The sequence below is a fragment of the Gorilla gorilla genome, chromosome Y (genome assembly GCF_029281585.2).
Source record: "Gorilla gorilla gorilla isolate KB3781 chromosome Y, NHGRI_mGorGor1-v2.1_pri, whole genome shotgun sequence".
Taxonomy (NCBI): Eukaryota; Metazoa; Chordata; class Mammalia; order Primates; family Hominidae; genus Gorilla; species Gorilla gorilla.
Genome location: NC_073248.2, coordinates 33711513 through 33731649, shown reverse-complemented (window position 1 = coordinate 33731649; position 20137 = coordinate 33711513). Strand labels below are relative to the sequence as shown.

The following is a 20137-nucleotide window of genomic DNA, read 5'->3' as shown; positions in this document are numbered from 1 at the left end:
GCTTTTACATATAAACACTCACAGACATACACACATCTTTTCCCCTCCCCTCTTCTATTTTCTGACATTCCAAATCCCTATTCACTCAGTGAGGAATGCTAGAGAGGAGCCAAGGGCAAAGATTCACTTTCAACTCAGAATTCGGGTTGCCACTTGTAGGAGGAAAAGAAAGCCTGCCAGCTTCTAGGAATAAAGGGAGGCTCTTTGGGGGCATGCTCAGGGGCAAACCTCACCAACCTTCCAGTGTCCCCTGCCTCAGATTAGGCAGCAGTCTCTAAGGCTGATTGCTCTGAATACTATGAGAAGGGGGATTTTTCAACTTCTAGATCTCTTAAGTAACAACGCCCAGACAGAAAAATTAGTCAAAGCTCCTTCAGGCCCTTAATGTTTAATTTTAATGAGATGCCATTCCTGTTGCACCATGAGGAAGCAAATTGAAGCTCTGGCTCACTGCAAAGAAAGTTATCTGTCCATTACAGACCTTACTGGCTGGATCTGTAAGTATAAAGCTTACCAGAGTTGCCTAAGATGCCACAATCGGGAAAATGACAGTGGAAAGTGGTATAAAGCTGAGGGAAAAGAAAGAAGGGTCAGAAATGAAGAGAGAAAACACACAGTACTGCAATTGCAAGGCTACAGGACTCAGTAGTACAGGGAAAATGAAATTAAAAAGAGAGGAATTTATTTGCATAGTGTTGAAGGATTTTGGATTTGACCTGGAAGAAACATCTAAAATTTAATCTTTTGCACTCTGTTGTTACCACTACACTAACCAAAATTTCTAGGCCAAATGTTTTCTAAGCCAACGGGTTTATCCCCAAAGTAACAACAATCTTTTCTCTGGACTCTTGGAAACTCTATCCTGCTTTCCCTTTTTCCACATGAAATTTATACTTTTCACTTCAAACTTTCTCAATATGCTATTCTTTTCCCTCTAATTGCCTTGACAACTTCTTTACTCCTATGATTAACTTTGTGAAATTAAATCAAGGGAAGTGATCAGCTACTTGGAAGTTGGTCTGAGGAATATAGGTTGAAAAGAGTTTTACAAACTCATTCTTTTAGATTGAGAATGAATCAGAACCCCTTTATTAGGGGTCCTGGAAATTACTCAGTCTTCCTTAAGAAGACTGATAAATTCTATCATAAACCAGAATACACTGTGTCTCAAAGGCCAACTGTTGCCAGGTGCAATGGCTCATGCCTGCAATCCCAGAACTTTGGGAGGCCGAGGTGGGTAGATCACCTGAGGTCAGGAGTTCAAGACCAGCCTGACCAACATGGTGAAACCCTGTCTCTACTAAAAATACAAAAAATTAGCCAGGTGTTGTGGGGGGCACCTGTAGTCCCAGCTACTACACAAGAGGCTGAGGCAGGAGAATCACTTGAAACAGTGAGGCAGAGGTTGTGGTAAGCCGAGATCGTGCCATTGCACTCTAGCCTGGGCGACAAGAACAAAACTCTGTCTCAAAAACAAACAAACAAACAAACAAACAAAATAAAAAGCAAATTATCTTGGGAATTCAGATCTTATATGATGTATATTATGGATATAGCTTATATAGCTAATCTCATCTGATAAGGTGAGTCTCCATTAGATCTTTTCACTTAAAGAAATACTGATGTAAACCTAAATACTAACATTCCCATGCTTGGTAGCATGACTGGCTAGGGAAAGGTTAGTGACACTTTTTTGATATGTTGAAAGAAAGTCAACGGTTTACATTATTCCTTAAAGGCATGGCAAGAACAACTTGATCAGACACAGTTTCCTGACCTGTTTCTGTAAGATTCATACAGTGATTTCACACTCACTGGCAATTAGAGAGGGAATGTAAACCTCTTTTACTCCAAACTGGCCTCTTTGTCTCTTTTTACTTCTATCTTATGTCCACTTCTAGGAAGTAGTAACAATGACAAACTCTTTTATATTTTATAAAGTGTTTTAACATATATTATCTCACCTGATCCTCTCAACCACACTGAAAAGTATACTACTGTACAGTCACGCCCTGCATAACTGATGTTTCTGTCAACAAACCACACATACAATGGTGGTCGCATAAGACTATAATGGAACTGAAAAATTCTTATCACCTGGTATTTACTTTTTTTTTTTTTTTTTTTGAGACAGAGTCTCAGTCTGTCGCCCAGGCTGGAGTGCAGTGGTATGATCTTGGCTCACTGCAAGCTCTGCCTCCCGGGTTCACGCCATTCTCCTGCCTCGGCCTCCCAAGTAGCTGGGACTAAAAGCGCCTGCCACCATGCCCGGCTAATTTTCTTTTTTTGTATTTTTAGTAGAGATGGGGTTTCACCATGTTAGCCAGGATGGTCTTGATCTCCTGACCTCGTGATTGGCCTGTCTTGGCCTCCCAAAGTGCTGGGATTACACGCGTGAGCCACTATGCCCGGCCTAACCTGGTATTTACTACACTATATTTTTAATCATTATTTTAGAGTGTACTTTTCCTTCTACTTATATATAAAAAAGTTAACTGTAAAACTGCCTCAGGCAGGTTCTTCAGGAGATATTCTGAAGAAGGCATTGTTATGATAGGAAGTGACAGCTCCATGCAGGAAGACCTTCCAATGGGATAAGATGTGGAAGTGAAAGACAGTGATACTGATGATTCTGACCCTGCGTAGGCCTAAGCTAATGTGTGTGTGTCTTAGTTTTTAATAAGAAAGTTTTAAAGTTAAAAAAAACAGATAAAAGCTTATAGATTAAGAATATAGAGAAATATTTTTGTACAGCTGTATGTGTTTGTGTTTTAAGCTAAGTATTACTGCAAAAGGGTCAAAACGTTAAATTTTAAAAATGTATAAAGTAAAAAAATTATAGTAAACTAAGGTTATTTATTATTGAAGAAAGAAAAAACTTTTTTATAACTTTAGTGTAGCCTAAGTGCACAGTGTTAATAGTCTATAGTAGTGTATGGTAATGTCCTAGGCCTTTACTCACCACTTGCTCACTGACTCACCAAAAGCAACTTCTAGTCCTGTAAGGTGCATTCATTCATGGTAAGTGCCCTATACAGGTATATCATTTTTGTTATTTTACCCAGTATTTTTACAATACCTTTTCTATGTTTACACACACAAATATTTATCATGTTCCAGCTCCACAATATTCAAAATAGTAACATGCTGTACAGGTTTGTATCCTAGGAGCAATAGGCTATACCATATAGCCTAGGTGTGTAGTAGGCTGTACCATCTAGGTTTGTGTTAAATTCACTCTTTGATGCTTGCTCAGGGACGAAATTGCCTAACAACTCATTTCTTAGAATGTGTCCCTGTCGTTAAGGGACTCGTGACCGTATTACTATCTTACAGATGAAGAAAGTGAAGTTCTGAAAGGTTAAGTGTCTTGGCCAAAGACACACAGCCAGTAAAAGGGGAGCAAAATACAACTGCCTGAAGAATAAACTTTGGTTGATTAAAGTAAAGTAAAAACAGATCTGAAAAGATCTACCAATTCAAATCCTTCAGCAAAATTCTGGGTATTTGAGACACTTGCAGGAACACATCAGATATACAGAGAAACAGAGAAAAATTCTCCAGAAAGTTGAATGTAAGCTCTTTCTTTCTTCACTTGTCTTTTTGTAGATTTAATTTTTTTCAACCTAGCCAACAAGCATTTATTGTTCCTTTCTGACTGAAAAGATATTAATTCCCCTGTAAAAATACGAACTGAATGGAAATATTCTTGACCACAGACTTCTACAGGATGAGCTTTGCAAACAGCCACTTGTTTAGAAAATAACTCATTCCAGATAAGCAGGATAGGAATGCTGAGTTCATCTATTTTATTTCTTGTAGGTAAAAAAGAGGGAAGAAAAATGTCTATAAACTTTAGGGCGTTGTTATAATGGAATTAAGAGCACCAGGTAGTCAGCTCAACAGAGTTTCCAACAAATATAAGAACTATCAAATAGAGGAGCTGCATAAGTTAGTTTTTGAGATGGGACATATCTAATGTGTGAATAAGCCAATAAAATGTCTCATGATGTGAATACTAATCATCGACTCTCATTGACTCAACTCTCCCAAAAGTAAGTAAAGGAAGAAATTAATGAACCAGTTGAGTAATTTCTACTTTTTCCTCTTTTTATTTTTTTAAATCAAAAAAACCTAAATGGCATGGTTTAAGGGTGATGTTTCATAAAATGCTCCCCAGTGATGATTTCCAATGCTAGCAATATACCATGGTGCTGTACACATGGTTTGGGAAGGTTGTGTATTTGAGGTCAGATATCCTGGGCTGAAATTCTAACCCCTGCTTAACTGACTGATATGATCAAGTTCTTCAGCCTCATTGAATCTTATTTGGTTCATCACCCAAAATAGTGATAAGGATGCTTATTTACGGAGTTGTTATATGGTTTAGGATACACACACACACACACACACACACACACACAATCATCCATCACAGTGCCTAGCATGTAGTCATGCTCAATACATGGTCATTATCACAAAAAAAACTTGGTTAACGTGCATGTACATTTATAAAATATATGTAAGAATCTAAATGAAAATCTGAAGCAAAGAGCTTAAATATCAGTTTTTATATTCTATGCACTTATTTTCCTTGTGATTATGTAAAAGGTTACTGAAAAAGATGACAGAATCTTCTTTTCAAATGCTTTAAGAAAAAACTTATCTCTACCTATCTTCCTCCTTCTCTCTTCCCAGCTTTCCTTATTTCTCAGAAGGCAAAGAGCCCTGGCAATAAGAGGAGGGTGTAGTGGTGAGGTAGTAGCCTGGTCTACTTGGGTCTAATAAGGGGATTGCCTTTACACAAGGGATTGAGCAAATAAGTAAACAAATTGAAAATGGCAACTAGGTTTCTCATTGTTAGAGAAGGCAGACATAAATACAAAAAAAAAGGGAAAGCTAGAAAGAACCCCATGTTGGTATGAACTTATGATTTTCAATATAGAAAGATAAAGAAATAAAGATGTAAATGTACGTGTATATGTAAGCAAATGCCTCTACATGTATGTCTTTCCTAGCTCTGTCCACTGAAAGGGGCCTGGGAAGTGCAACACTAGAGCAGCATTCAGCATACCTAGTGCCCAGATCATTGTTTCTAAATGCCACTTTCTACTAAGAGGAACAGGGCTCCCTGGAGAAATGGCTAATTCCAGAGCTGGGGTAAGGAAAGAAATGAGCCTGTTCTCTTGCACTAGAAGGTGAGAAAGTCCTCAAACAACACTTAAATGATATAACACAAGGACACAGAAGCCTGCTTAAAAAGCCAAACCTGGGATAATAAAAGCATCATAATAAATAATGATAGCAATGAATTATAACCCACTGACTAGGAACCCATGAGTAGACATTGATATAAGTAAATGAGTGAAAAAAATAAATGGGAGGAGAAAAGCTTCTTGCTTACGATAGAACGCCTACTAATAAATGTAGAACGGGTAATAAAGTTAGAAAAATTACCATTTGGCAACCATGACTGTAAAATCAATCCAAGAAAGAAGTATTAATGGATGTTCAAAGTAGTGGGTAAAAGTAGAGGAGAAACTGGAGTTTACATAATCTCAAAGGACCACATCACACAACATTTATTAATCGCAAAGGAGGAAAAACTAACTTTACCATGGAGAAACTTGGCAGACGTCATCTCAATCCAGTCATCAAAGACAAGACCACTAGTAACATGACAAACTGACAGCATGAAATGAGAAGAGTACAGTATCACTTCTATGACATTGTGGCCAAAAATGCATAAACTGGGTCTAATCATGAGAAAACACTGAATAAACCTAAACTGAGGGACATATATGACTGGCCTGCTATCTTCAAAAATATCAAGGTCAGCCAGGCATGATGGCTCATGCCCATAATCTCAGCACTTTGGGAGGCTAAGGAGAGCAAATCTCTTGAGCCCAGGGGTTCAAGATTAGCCTGGGCAATGTCACAAAACCGCGTCTCTACCAACAAAACAAAACAAAACAAAAAAACAAAATTAGCAAGGCATGGTGGCGCCCACCTATAGTCCCAGCTACTCAAGATGCTGAGGTGGGAGGATCCTCTGAGCACAAGAGGCAGAGGATGCAGTGAGCTAAGATCACACTACTGCACTTCAGCCTGGGCAACAACAAAACAAAACAAAACAAAACACCCCCCAAAAAACCAAGGTCATATAAGTCAAGGGAAGTCTAACTAGAGATACACAAAAATTGGGTATAGTGATCCTGGATTGGATCTTTCTGCTCCCATGGACTTTATTAGGACAACTGGTAAAAATGTGAATGTGTCATACCTGTAATCCCAGCACTTTGGGAGGCTGAGGTGGGCAGATCACCTAGGGTCGGGAGTTTGAGACCAGCCTGACCAACATGGAGAAACCCCATGTCTACTGAAAATACAAAATTAGCCGGGCGTGGTGGCACATGCCTGTAATCCCAGCTACTCAGGAGGCTGAGGCAGGAGAATCGTTTGAACCTGGGAAGCAGAGGTTGGGGTGAGCCGAGATCGCACCATTGCACTACAGCCTGGGCAACATGCGTGAAACTCCAGCTCAAAAAAAAAAAAAAAAAAAAAAAAAAGTGAATGTGATAAATAGGTAAAGGATATACAGCAATTCTTTATTCTTGAAATATTTCTGTAAGTTTAACAGTGTTTAAAAAAATAGAGTTTTTTCATCTCACTACAGTGAGAAAAGGGCACAAGGAAGTGACTTTCTTTTTTAATTCCTGACAACTTTGAAAGATAGTCTCTCTTTACAGAGGACTCTAAGATTATATGTTCACCAAAGAATTGGGTTTGCTAATGGAAACAGGCAGTCACTTGGGCTGAAGGTACAATGAGACTCATTATTAGGTTATGAATCAATTTAGTGGCCACAACCAGATCAATAAAAAGTGAATAAACAGAATAGCAAATGTTGGAATGCATTACACATAGTAGACTAAGGTATAGGCCTGTTTTTGTCAAAGGTGTTTGAACCAGAGGAACTCTATCTTGAACAGGGGCTGGGTAAATAAGGCTGAGACCTACTGGGCTGCATTCCCAAGAGGTTAAGGCATTCTTAGTCACAGGATGAGATAGGAGGTCAGCACAAGATACAGGTCACAAAGACCTTGCTGATAAAACACGTTGCGAGAAAGAAGCCAGCCAAAACCCACCAAAACCAAGACGGTGATGAGAGTGACCTCTGGTTGTCCTCATGACTCATTATACACTAATTATAAAATATCAGCATGCTAAGAGACACTCCCACCAGTGACATGACAGTTTACAAATGTCATGGCAATATCAGGAAGTTGCCCTATATGGTCTAAAATGGGGAGGAACCCTCAGTTCTGGAAATTGCCCACCTCTTTCCTGGAAAACTTGTGAATAATCCACCCCTTGTTTAGCATATAATCAAGAAGTAACCATAAAACCAGCAGCCCTTGGGGCTGCTCTGTCTATGGAGTCATTCTTTTATTCCTTCACTTTCTAAATGAACTTGCTTTCACTTTACTCTATGGACTTGCCCTGAATTCTTTCTTGAGTGAGATCTAAGAACCCTTTCTTGGGGTCCAGATTAGACTCCTTTTCTGGTAACAAAACCACAAGGTCCTTTTAAGGCCCAAAGGAGATCAACAGTTAGATGGACATTACCTAGTCTTTCAAAAATGTCTCTGCCTCTTCCTCAAATCAATTGGTGGTAGGTTAATTTATAAACTTCTGGGTAGGTACAATATACAGTATTTTAGTTCAGATTTAGGTAAGAAGGTGATGAGTCAAGCATTACCAGTTAAGAAGTATAGTTGAAGATCTCTGTTCCTCCTTTTGGAACAGGGCAGTCATTTTCAGTCCATTTATGAATATAAGATCCAAAGAAAATATTTTAATTTTTATTTTCAACTGATACTTTTCTTCCATCAACAACTATTAAGTTCTTATTCTGTGCAAGGTACTATTAGGGATAGCGATACACAAAGTACTGTAAGACATGATTCGTGTCTTCAAAGAGATTATAGGAAATCTCAAAATTTGTATCACTACAAAGATCTTCATAATGTTAAAAAATTAATATCAAGCCCTACTCTTCCATATATTTTTACATAAATAATTTTTGATCTCATACTAAACAAACAATTTGTTTTTAAAGGAGACCATCAACAGCACACAGCCAAGTCGGAAGATAGTCTAGAATTCATAACAGCTTCATTTACTATTCTATGCTTTTATAGCGACGTTTTATTACTGGGTACTTAGAAGGGCCAAAAATATTACTCGGAGGCAGGAAATAAGAAGTTTTAAAGGAAATAGGAGGTTCTTTGTCACTTCTTCTTCTTCTCTTTTGATTTTTCTGTCTCAATCCTGTTTTAATTTATGCGATGTGAAAATCCTCCCCTTTTGGGGGTGATGGAGAAGATCAATAATGATAACTCACATTTAATGTTGACTCCTGCACAGATGCTCCTGAGTGAGGGAGACATATTAGGGACTTTATCACAAAATGAATCATTTTAGAGTAAAGAGTCAGCCTTAATTCCACATGTAAGAAAATGCAGAACAGAGAAAAGTCACGCAATTCTTTCAGTGCAATAAAGGACCTTTGACACGTGTTCTTTGTGAACAAGCAAAAAAGCTAAAAATCAGACCAACAAAATATATCCACTAATGGCTTATGCATAGTCTAGTGGGTTGCTGGGAGTAGGGAGAAGAGATGGTGCTATTTTGGAGTACAAGGCAGCAACAGAGAGGCAAAGCAAGACAGGATATACAAGTTGCACAGCATGGAGCTCACAATAACTTAACTAGCTGACAAAATGTTCCCAGTCTTGCTCCCATACATTTAAATAATCATGCCCTAGTGTTACGAATGTTAAGTCTCAGAAATTCATTTAAGGGTAAGATATTATAAAGGTCCTTTAAGAAAATCATTCTGCAAACCTGTCCTAGAATTGGTTCAAGAGTTTAGTATTTTGCAATTAAATTTAACTTTAGCAATGGCTTACAAAAAAGCAGAAATGAAAACCTATCTCTTTTTAATGTGAACAATTCCCCCTTCACACTTTTTTTGTAGGCCACACAGGCTAGAAACATCAGTAAAGGTGTAAGGGGTAGGTTTGTCACGGGGAGGGGAAGGGGCAACACTTACCACAAGAGCTTTTGAAAATATGTGGGGACATTGATTGTCACAATGATTGGAGGGTGCTATTGGCATTTCAAATGCCAGGCTCAGGGATGCTGAATGCTTGCTATTCTGGAAACAGACCCACGTAGTGAAGAATTACCCTGCCAAATGCTTACAGCACCTTGATGAGAAAAAAAAAAAAAAATGCTTGAACTGATCAGAAGCACTAACAGGGTATATTATATCTTTTTTGATTAGCTTAAAAGTAGCAAAAGGACTCTATACAGTGTCAGTTAAACACTAAGTAGCTTTAAAGCATATGATTTATCTGAAATTTTTGTTAAGACTATAAATATTTAGTACAGTTAAGAGTTAGGGAGAATTAGGGAGATAGTTTCCTCAAATTCATCAGATATTACAATTTAAATATGTGCAGTAGTCCAGAAATTATATATCAAGAAAGGTGTTTCAAAAACTTAAGGAGAAAGGTACGGAGGAGAAAGGTACAGAATTAATTTTAGAATAACTTTTAAAATAAATAAATCCATTTCGTTCTCAAAGATATCTGTGATAGTTAAGTTGTGCTTATAATCTGTATGCCAGGCAAAACACATTACTGCCTGGTAGCAACACACTTAAATTTAAGCTCACAAGTTTGATAATGATCAGTTTCTTGAAAATGTAACCTATAACTTAAAGAAGGTTCAGAAATTCTATGTAAGTTTTTAAATTGTCATCAACTTGATTTTTAAAAATATTTTGTTAGTTTTCTTTAAAGCCCATAAATGAGGCTGAATGGTCCATCAGGGGTTAAGAAAAATAATTATTTCCCACTTTTAGTTAACTGCAGAGTTTTAAGGAAAAGGCCCTATGAAAACTGATCTATGTATGATTCATCTAGAAATTTAAATATTTCAACTAGTCTTCATAGTTGTGAATTTGCAGTTGATCCAGAAATAAAGGCTGCTCTGTTCATCTGGGTTTACTAAAAATACTCCCAAACTTAACATCTAACTTCTTTTTTTTTTTCAATAATAACATAGATCCTGGAAGAGTATATGAAAGACTCTTCCTGATCAACAATGAACTGGCATGCACCCTTTTTGCTTTGCAGATACTTCTGACATATGCAATGTAAATGTTTATTCATTTATTAGTTGTCTATGTGCCATCTATATACAGTTTATCTTCACGTTCTCAGGTAAACATACTTTAAAATAGTTGAAGATGCAAGATGCCATTGTACTACTAGGTTTACCCTCTCATTTCCTTTATCCTCAACTTATTTTCTTTGTGTCATCTGAATCCTCCAGATATCTAACTTTTCCTTTTTATGCCTTTCACATTTCCACTGGAGATCACTTTGTCCCCTTCATTAAGGTTCTGTCAGGAGAGATTTAAGATTTGGTTCTAGCTAAAAAATATGGCTGTAGCTCTGAAGATGACATAAAAGCTTTTTCCTATGCCTAAGATTTCAAATATATGTATACATTTGAAAGAAAAAAACAGGGAGAGCATTGTTTTTTTGTCCAGATTATTTTTGCTCATTGTAGGTAAAAAACAATCTGTGCATATATATAAAAAACAAAAACAAAAACAAAAACAAAAAAACAAAAAAGAAAACCTTTCAGTCCTTACATAGTAACTCAGAAATAAAGTTTCTTCAGCCAGCTATGGGGATGGGGGAAACAATTCCCAGGGTACACATGTTAGTGGTCCTGTCAACTCTGTCATTCTCACATTGCAATGCCAATGCAATTCCACATAAACACAATTATGCTGAGGCAAACACTGTTGCAGAGTATGAGAACTACATATGCACTGTTCTAAGAAACACAACTTGTGAGATTCTTGAGGCACGGCAATGTTTGTGGCAAACAGGACCAATGTGAGAATCAAATTTATTGGATTCCTAGAGTCTACTGCTTAGCATGCAATACAGTAAACAACTAAGCTCCATGATGACTGAATTGACTGGCATACAACAACCACAAATTGTTCTCTTTGAGCACAAAGGGCATGTAAGAGCTAACAGATGAGTGTCCCAGGCATGGTTCTGCGTAGTTTGTATGATACTGCATATGATGTTACTAACTAGGCTGGTCAATTTGGGTGGTGATAACAGTGTGTTACTGGAGTTAAAGTTACACAGTCAATCTCTATATGCTTAGTTAGCACCATATTAAAACAAAACAAAATTTTTTCCATGCCACAGACTATTAGTGACCTAGCTATCTTACGGATACATGCTGTTGGTCATAATACACACTGAGAGTGTCCAAAACCCATCATTACAACTGGAATTAAAATAACTGGAATCAAAGAGCAAAGCTGGTCCACACAGAAGGATGAGCACGAAGTCAAAGGTCCAATCCTTAAAACCTGTACCACCTAGGTATAATCAGATGTCTTTTTCTAGTGCTGTTTGTGGGAAGTATTCAGACTTTATTTTGGTTTTTCTTAGCCTCAGTTCTTAGCCTCTTTTTGTTGTTACTAAACAAGTTGGAGGCAAAACAATCTAGTGCAGATTCTGGTTTCCTTCTTTTTATTTTCTGAAACAGTTTATGTAAGACAAGTATTATTATACTTGTTCCTTGACAGTTTGATAGAATTCATCCCCCAAATTACTCTAGGCCTGGTGTTTTTGGCAGGAGGTTGGGGAGGTGGTGGTGAAGTATGATGAAATTTCTTTAAAGGTTACGGGACTTCTTTGTTTTGCCATTTCTTCGTAAGTCATTGTGATATTTTATATTTTCCCAGAAGAGTGTCCACTTAAACTAAGTTTTCAAGCTTATTGTCATAAAGTTGCTCAAAATAATCTTATATTTTAAATATGTTTATCTTAATTTTGTCCCTATTTCTCTTCCTAATACTATTTGTTTACACCTATAGTTTTTCTCTAGATCAGCTTTTCAAAGGTTTACTGCATTTTACCCTCCCTGATGGGGCTCATTGTGCAGCAGCTGGAAAAAGTAGATGCCCTGGTTATGCATGCAGCTCATTTGTTGTACGTGTTGCTTTAAGGGACCTTGAAGACTCTTCCCTCTCCCTATTGTTGCCAAAATAACTGCCTCTGATCTGTTTTTGTTTGCATCTCAGGCCCCACACTAGCATGTAAGATGCCTTTGAGAAGTCCTAGAACACTGCAGTCAAGGTGGACATTGGAAAATAAAAACGCTTATTGAATTTTCTATCTTTTCAAAGAATCAGCTCCTGGTATTAACATTATTTCTACTGCTATTCTGTTTTCTGTTCATTAATTTCTGCTTTTATCTTTATTTTATTTCATTCCTTCTACTTACTTTGGGCTTACTCTGTTTTCAACTTCCTGAGTTGAAAGCTTAACTCATTTATTTTCACTTTTTCTATTTTTTAACCTTAAACATGTATTTAAGGTTATAGTTTTCTCTCTTTAGCTACTTTACAAGATCTAATGTGAAGTAATTTCATTGTTGTTCAGCTCTAAATATTTTGTAATTCTCATTATAATTACCTCCTTACCCATGCAGTATCTACAAGGAAGTTTATACTTTTCAGAAGTATTCTTTTCTTCTTCAGCTAACTTTTTGTTGCCATTACAAAAAAACTATAACCCCTCCATAATCTCAATTCTGTATCTCCACATCCTATCTTTCCAGCTTATTCTTTCTACTAGGGTGATCCTGAACTACTGTTCATTGTTCAACCTCATGGAATCTCCACTGCCTCTCATGCTCTTGATGTCCCTTCACTCTCCTCTTTATCGAGATTACATTCCATGATTTATCATTATTATCATCGCTCTCCCCTCTCTCCCTTCATAGTGCTTGGCAAAACTACAACCTTGTTTAAATCCAATTTTCTGCCTACTCCACACCTGCACCTGTGCAACTAAATGTGGCTGGAAAAAAACATACAACCATGCTCATTGGTCTCAATTTAAATTCATTACTTTGAACCTTTAGTGGACTCTAATGCACACATAGATACTTCCCTAGTCCATTTACTTTCCTAGATAAATACTTTACCTCTTTCCCTTTTAACTCAAACACCCAACACTTCCTTCCTCACGTTCTTTCTTGGCTGCTGGTCTTGCTTTCTACTTCACTAAGAAAATTGAAGCAATCAGAAAAGAACTTCCACAAACTATTACCACATTTAACCACCATTTACCATCTTCTCACTTGTTACCATTGATGAACCTAACGTGCTTCTACTTGAAGTCAAATCCTTCAACTTGTACTCTAGACCCTACTCAAGGACCTCATTACAGCAGTTCTCCATTCTTCCTCCCACATCATCTTTTTGTTGTTGTTGTTCTCCATTGGTATCATTCTCACAAGCAAACATGTAGCTTAAAAAACACTCTTTTCTGGCTGGGTGTGGTAGCTCATGCCTGTGATGCCAGCACCCTTGGAGGCCGAGGCAGATCACCTGAGGCCAGGAGTTTGAGACCAGCCTGGTCAACATGGTGAAAGCCTGTCTCTACTAAAACTACAAAATATTAGCCAGGTGTGGTGGCGGGCACCTGTAATCCCAGCTACTCGGGAGGCTGAGGCAGGAGAATCACTTGAACCTGGGAGGCGGAGGCTGCAGTAAGCCAAGATTTCACCATTGCACCACTCCAGCCTGGGCAACAGAGCAAGACTCCATCTCAAAACAAAAAACATCCTTTTCTTGACCCTCCCCAAAAGCTGCCACTCCATTTCCTTGCTAACCCCCCTTCCTGAAAAACTTATCTCTAAAAAAAAAAAAAAAAATAGCTTTTCTCAATGTTTTCAACTCCTCTCTTCTCAATGTGGCTTAAAATTACTTCAGTCAGGCTTTCTGTCCCACTATTTGAACAAAACCACTCTTATCAAGGTCATAATGTTATCAAAATCAATGGTCAGTTCTTAGTCTTCATCTTATATGACCCTAACAGAAACATTTAACACTGTTGACTACTACCTCTTTCTTGATACATTTTTTTTTTTCACTCGCACTGGAAAGGACACCAGATACTTCTTGGGCCCTCTTCCCTTTTCTGTATTTTCTTTCTGTTATCTGATACAGTCTTATTGCTCTAAATATCATCTAAATACTCTACAGCATTTTGGCAGATCTGTATAACCAAACTGCCAAAATTTCCAGTTGGAAATCTAACAGGTATCTCAAACCAACATATCTAAAACTGATTTCTGGCCACGTGTGGTGGCTCACACCTGTAATCCCAGCACTTTGGGAAACCAAGGTGGGCAGATCACTTGAGGTCAGGAGTTCTAGACCAGCCTGGCTAACACGGTGAAACCCCAACTCTACTAAAAATACAAAAATTAGCCGGGTGTGGTGGCAGACACCTGTAATCCCAGCTACTTGGGAGGCTGAGGCAGGAGAATCACTTTGAACCCAGGACGCAGAGGTTGCAGTGAGCCAAGATCGCGTCACCGCACTCCAACCTGGGTGACAGAGCGAGACTCTGTCCAAAAAATAAAAAAAAAAATTGGATTCCTCAGAAGTCATTATATGAAAAAAATACCTGCACGTGCATGTTTACAGCAGCACAATCTGCAATTGCAAAAATTTGGAACAAGCCCAAATGCCCATCACTCAATGAGTGGATAAAGAAATTGTGGTATATATATATACACCATGGAACACTACTCAGCCATAAAAAGTATGCCATTTTATTTCATAAAAATGAAATAATGGCATTTGCAGTGACTTGGATGGAATTGGAGACCATTATTATAAGTGAAGTAACTCAGGAACTGAAAACCAAACATTGTATGTTCTCACTCATAAGAAGGAGCTAAGCTATCAGGATGAAAGGTGTAAGAATGATACAATGGACTCTGGGGACTCAGGGGAAAGTGTGAGGGGGGGTAAGGGATAAAAGACTACACATTGGGTACAGTGTACACTGCTTGGATGATGGGTGCACCAAAATCTCAGAAATCACAGTAAAGAACTTATTCATATAACCAGATTACCTGTTCCCCCAAAATCTATGGAAAAAAAATTAAATAAATAAATAAATAAGATTGGCTTCCTAGTTTTCTTCCCCAACCTGCTTCATTTGTAGCCTCCCCCATGTCAGTTGATGGCAACTCTATCCTATCAGTTGCTTAGGTCAAAAACCTTGGAATCATCTAAAATTCCTCCCTCTTTCTGTCACATCCCACAAGCCCTTCCAGGAAATGTTGGCTCTACCTTCAAATATATCCAGAATCTTACCAACTTTCAACAACTCTATTGCTACCATGTGATCCAAGCCCCTATCATCATTTCTTGCCTGGATTACTGAAATAGCTGCTCAGCTGCTACCTTTGTCTGAAGTCTAATCTCAACACAGCAGCTTGAATGATTCTTTTAAAACTTAAGTCAGATCGGCTGGGCATGGTAGCTCACATCTGTAACCCCAGCACTTTGGGAGGCCGAGGCAGGCAGATCACAAGGTCAGGAGTTTGAGACCAGCCTGACCAACATGGTGAAACCCCGTCTCTACTAAAAATACAAAAATTAGCTGGGCGTGGTGGCATGCTCCTGTAATCCTAGCTACTCAGGAGGCTGAGGCAGGAGAATCGCTTGAACCTGGGAGGTGGAGCTTGCAGTGAGCTGAGATGGTACCAATGCACTCCATCCTGGGCAACAGAGCAAGACTCCGTCTCAAAAAAAAAAAAAAAAAAAAAAAAAACTTAAGTCAGATCACATCACTCCTCTACTCAAAATCCTGCAACGGCACCTCATTTTGTGCATAGTAAATGACAAAGGCCTATGTCGCTCTACATTCAGATGATCTGACTCTCTTTCCTGCTACTCTCACCTGTCATTTATTTCATGTGTCAGTACTTTCCCACCATACGGCCTTTGCTCTAGCTGTAACCTCTTGCTAGAGGACCTCACTACACTACATCTGAAGAAATGTTCTTCCTTCAGATATCTTTGTGGCTAACTTCTTCTGCTTCTTTAAATCTCAACCTGTCAATAAGATATACTCAGACCCACTGTTTATATTACAACCTGTACTTTCTCCATCCAATCCTCTTTATTCAATTCTCCTTTCTAGTTTTTTTTTCCAAACTGCATCAGTGTCTAACATATTATATACTTTATTATGTTTGTTGTTTATTGTCTGTCTTTTTGTCTTACTCCCTGCTAGAATGTACACTTCAACAGGTCAGGATCATTGTCTATACTGTTGACTAAAGGATTCCAAGAGCCTCGAACAATATCTGGCAAATATTGGACAAATAACTATTTGTTGAAAGAATAAGTGAATGTTGATTTTTCATTTAGCATGGTCACAATACACATGCCCTATGTGTGCTATATATCTGTTAGATTAAGCTGGTTAATTATGTTGTTCAAATCCTTTATGTTCTTGAGTATTTTTGACTGTTTGATATCCTGGTTTCTAAGAGAGGTGTGTTAAAATCTGCAACACTGACTGTGGATAGGCTATTTCTTGATAATTCTGTCGGTTTTGTTTTATATATTTTGAGAGTATATTTTCAGTATCTAGAGTCATTTTATATCATCTTCGTGGATTGTTCCCTATTTATAAGTGAGACATATATTTCTGTCATTTGATGTTTTTAGGCAAAAACATGTTCATGTTTCAAATGATGTTCATGCTGCCAGCTTTCACTTGGTGGTAACCAAGAGAAAATTTTTTCTGTCCTATACTTGCATTTTTTTATCTTTCAGTGTTACTTTCAAAACAGCATATGGAAGGATAATGTATCTCTCTGGCTTTGTAGATTAATTTATATTATGATTACTTACATATTTTATTTTGTATTTCCTATTTCCATGTTTTTCCTTTGCTTCTTTTTATCTTCTTTCCTGCCCTCTATTGAATGGAGTGAAAGCATTTAAAATATTACCTATCTTTTCTGTTTCCCCTACTGATTAAGGACTTGTACCTTCTATTTCTATATTTCTATTACTATACTGGATACCCTTATATTTAACATACTTATTTAAATATATATTTTTTAAAAGTCTATAACATTAATCTGTATCTTTTCTACTCAAAACAAGGACTTCAGCACACATTTACATCTTTAATACCATATTATTATTGCTAAGATTTAGTTCTAGCTTTTGAAGCATATTAGCTTTATCTCATATTTTAACACTCTTTGCTTTTGTATTCCACTTCTTTCTGCATTTATTTTTCTCTTTGCTGAAGAACATCCTTTAGTTCTCTTATCACCAAGAGTTTGTGAGTTGAAAACTTAGCTTTGTGTATCTGAAGATGCATTTATTTTGCTCCCACTCTGTATATAAACCACTGTATGAAACTGTAAGCTCACAGTTATTTTTCTACAGCACTTTGAAGATACTAGTCAGTTTTCTGGTATCTACTGTTGCCAAAAGCCTACTGCCAATTTGACTACCATTCCATTATTCAGAATTTTTTGTTATACTTGATTCAGAATTTCAGATTTTCTCTTTATCATTAATTTCCTATGATTTTATTATCATGTATGTAGTTGTGGATTTATCTATCCTGTGTTACACATGGCAGCATTTTCTATTTTGAGGACTCAGCTTCATTTCTGAAAAAATTCTTAGCTGCAGTTATTGTTATTATTATTGCCACTTTTTTATTCATTCTTTTTTCTCCTTTGTAACTCCTAGCACATGTATGTTGGAGCTCCTCAGGTCATCTTTCATGTCCATCTTTCTCTTTCATTTTCTTCTAACTCTCTCTAAACTGCATTCTGAAAGATTTTCTCAGTTCTATTTCCTAATTCTCTAATTTTCTCTTAAGCTATAGAAAGTATGTGCAGTCTAACTGTTCTTTTACTTCAATATTGTATTTTTACATTTCAATATAATATTTTTCACTTCAAGATGTCTAAACGCTTCTTTCTCACAGCTTTCTCTTCTTGTTTCATTATCTATTCTTCATTCTGTAAAATGTAATTTCTTCTGAATATATATTGAGAATTTTAACTTATTTTTAAACTCTTATCAGATTGTTCTTCTTTTCTCAGGTATAAATTCTCTCATTTGTTGGGTTCTCTTGACTGCTTTTTCATGATCTTAGGTTTTACTGGGTTCTGTGTAATGTTTTGGGGGCTCAATTTTTATGATAACTAAAAAATGTTAAGTACCTGTATCTATAGGGCAGTTTTAAGTTGCCTCAGCTTAAATCTGATAATGTGCCAACCTTGAACCAGACCTTAAGTTGGTAGCTCTGGGCCTTCTTTCCTCCTAGGTAGCCCAGTTCTGAATTTTTAGCCCCAAAGTATTTTGGGTCCAAGTTCTATCTTGAGTGGTTTCCTGCGCTTGATTGTGACTGCCAATTATTCTTTACTTCCGGTCAGGAACAAGCAGCATATTTCTGGCTGTGACACTGCTGGGATAAGTTAGATTAACCCAGCTCCTATTTGTATTGTGCTCTTGGGTCCTGGGTTCATGCACAGACAGGATCATTGCAAAAAAACCTGGTCCCAATTGCCCATATCCATTCATAGCACCCCCTGATCCCCTGCCATCACAGTGGCTTTTCTATTACTGGCCCAAAGACACTTTTCTTTCTTATTTTTAAGAATAACTATGTATTTTTAAAAAACTTTAAAAATATTTATGCACAATTTCTCTGTTTTTGAATGAGAGGAATAAGATTCAGGAGTATTCACTCTGCCACCCTGACCTAGAAGTCCCAGAGTAGCTTTCACTTTTGAAATAACAGCAGTTCAATTTTCCTGACCTCACCAGTCTGTAAACATTAGCATATATACCCAAAGTTCAAACTTGAATAAGCTGTAGTAGAGACAAATTTCCATTATTTGGAATTTGTTTACATTGAAATAAATAATAGATGTACCAGGAAATCAGAAATGGAAGGAAGATGACTTTTAAAAGGTTAAGAAACTTGGGACAGCAGCAGACTTTACTGTAAAGCTTATGTACAAACTCCATCACTGCTTCCCATAAATGGAATCAGACTGAGCAAAGAAGAGGGTACTTTCCACAGCACCAGGAAGAGCCACTGCAGCCAGCAGACTCCTGTAATAAGTACCAACCTGCACTCCTGCACCTGGAAGACAGCCATCAGCTTAGTGGAAAGAATGCTGGACTGGGAATTCAGAAATGTTCTAGTTCATTTTCTACCACTAAGTCATCGTACAGCTTAGGCTAAGCCAGGCTGTCTTTTGGGCCCCAGGTTTTCCATCTGTAAAATAAGAGAGTTGGGCTAGAACAACTTCTAATGTACCTTCCAGAAATACTTTTCTTTGACCTTAACAGTTTGGTATTTTATAAGTAGGCTGAGTCCTCCATTCTTCAGCTTGCTCAGTAATAATCTGCCAGGTAAAAGAAGAAAATCATGTGTTTCTGAAATCAGTTTTCAAATCAAATGAAAGAATCACTAGATGCATATTTTTGTTTGATCACCACTCTACAAAGGAACAGCCTGGTAGCTGGGTGAAGTTTCTGTGTGGGTGTACACAAAATCTAAGTTTTAAATAGAAAAAGCAAACCAACCTAGACTAAAACAAAAACCCTCCATACAAGTCCCAGACACAACAAATGCTAAGAGTTCTTTTCTACAAACATGTCTGTTTCTAACAGCTGAGAAGACCAAAAAAGAAAAAAAATGTATCAAACTGACCAGATATAAGTGTAGATAAAGAAAAAACTAAGGAGCATGCAGCAAAGTTACAGGATATGCGAGATTTGACTCTGCACACTGCAAAGTCTGTACAATTAGAAATTTCATGCTAATAGAAATGTAGGGAAGACAATGAGAAAAGAAAAGATAAAATTGGAGTTCCACTAGATGGAAGTTAAGAGTGGATTAAGAATTTTTAAATTGAGGCCAGGCACAGTGGTTCACGTCTGTAATCCCAGCACTTTGGGAGGCAGAGGCGGGCAGATCATTTGAGGCCAGGAGCTTGAGATCAGCCTGGCCAACATAGCAAAACCCCATCTTTACTAAAAATACAGAAAAAAAAATTTAGCTGGGTGTAGTGGTGAACACCTATACTCCCAGCTACTCAGGAGGTGGAGGCATGAGAATCGCTTGAACTCTAGAGGCGGAGACTGCAGTGAGCCAAGATCATAGAA

General features: G+C 37.5%; 1 pseudogene; it reads left to right on the top strand.

Moving 5' to 3' along the window:
- Positions 1–12017: 12017 nt before the first annotated feature.
- Positions 12018–12135, top strand: LOC129530459 (uncharacterized; annotated as a pseudogene).
- Positions 12136–20137: the final 8002 nt, after the last annotated feature.